Here is a 1,746-nt window from a genome sequence, read left to right as displayed (position 1 = left end):
AGAGAGAGAGAGAGAGAGAGGATCAGAAGAGCAGATTGGTGAACTCTTCAAGCTGTAGAGTTCAGGGATCATAAATGTGCATGCTTTGGAGTTAGATTTCTCTGGTGTCACCCAGAGATCAGTTCTGTCCATGATGTCTCAGATGAGTTCAACCTGCCAGTCCTGCTGGTCCAATGAGGGACTCTTGTTCAAGATATTTGGATAGGCCACATTCTATGTGTCTTTCTGAACAAGCGTGATATCTGAGTCCCTTCTAACCAACAAATGAGGTATTTGATATATAAAGGAATGCCTGTTGAGGCCACTACATGTCCCAGAGTGTACATCCTGACATCTTCTCACTTCTGGGAAGAGAACACGTGCCTCTTATCTTTGCTTCCCTTATAGAAAAGCATTCATTTTCTAAAGGTTCAGGAACCTCCAGTTGGAAAGGAAAGTGGCTCTCATGATTGCCAAGAAAAACTCATTACTATATTATGATAAGACTGACAACCATGCCTACAAAAGATGAATTACCAAAAAGCCTGTCCCATCACCTCTGACTGAATCTGCAGACACTCCCAAGAGCACCAAGATGCAAGCCAATTAGAAGTTCAAAAACTATCCCAAAAAGCTGTGTATGATATGGGACCAAGCTACCTTGCAATTGCCAAACAAGTCAAGTAAGGAATAGAAGGCCTTGTTTGCAAATATAAAAGATGTAACATCAAATAAAACCAAATATAAAAAATCATCACAATGTTTCTATATTCTCAACTTAAACTTATTATCATTTTTGACCAAAAAGACAAAGCATAATTAACTGACAAAGGATGACAATTCTCATTAACCTGAATGAGTCACAGTCCAGGAAAAATACTCTAGGGGTACCATGAAACAAAAGCAAACTCTTAACCCCTTTCAAAGATCTTAGTAGGACCATCTCATTCTGTAATGGAAGAAAATACTTCCCAACCTGTTAGATGTCAGATGTGCTAACATCGAGTCTCCCAAATATCAATGAATGAATTATGAGGATCATGGAGCCTAAGAATGGGAAAGGTTTATTGAGAAAAAGCTCCTGATAGGAGGGGTTCCCAAAAATGGGTTGCCAGGGAAGCTCTTTGTCCAAGAATATTTTATACAACAAAATCACATGTAGGTAAACATGGGTAAAACTACCATCAACCTATAGGATTACAAGTATGTGAGTGACCATATCACTTAGCTAATATTGATCCAATAGAAAAGGGAGGCACACCATAGCGAGGGTATATGGCAGGTGTCATTAACTATAGCTTGCTACAACTTCTAATTGTAGAAAGAACAATGGCATTCCTGGAAAAGTTTGAGTATTGGTCAGTGCTTACTAGAGTCAGATGTAGAAGAGTGCAAGACATCTGTCTGCATGCTGGAGACCTGAATGATCCAGTCAAAAGCACATAGTAATGTCCCATGCAAGCCCACATCAGGAGGCTTAAAGATCCACAATAAGAGACCAAAGGATCTGTCCTGGAAAGGCCCAAGGGACACTGCTGAAAGCTGAAGTGTCTGGCAAAAAGGCTGAGGGATCTGCATTGAAAGCCAAGAGACAATGTCTAAAATGAAGATGAGGATTGAAGCTCCCCAAAGAAATCAGGCAAAGCTCCTTCAAAGAAAAACCACCAAAACTCTCCCAAAGAAAAGCAGCCACAGCAAAGTTCGTTCAAGATCAGCTGAAATCCTTCTCTCCCATTCTTTTACACTGTTTCAGCAACCACGCTGACT

The sequence above is a fragment of the Fukomys damarensis genome, unplaced genomic scaffold (genome assembly GCF_012274545.1).
Source record: "Fukomys damarensis isolate Sample0158 unplaced genomic scaffold, DMR_v1.0_HiC HiC_scaffold_39, whole genome shotgun sequence".
NCBI classification, from domain to species: domain Eukaryota; kingdom Metazoa; phylum Chordata; class Mammalia; order Rodentia; family Bathyergidae; genus Fukomys; species Fukomys damarensis.
Note: the sequence above shows the minus strand (reverse complement) of the source record.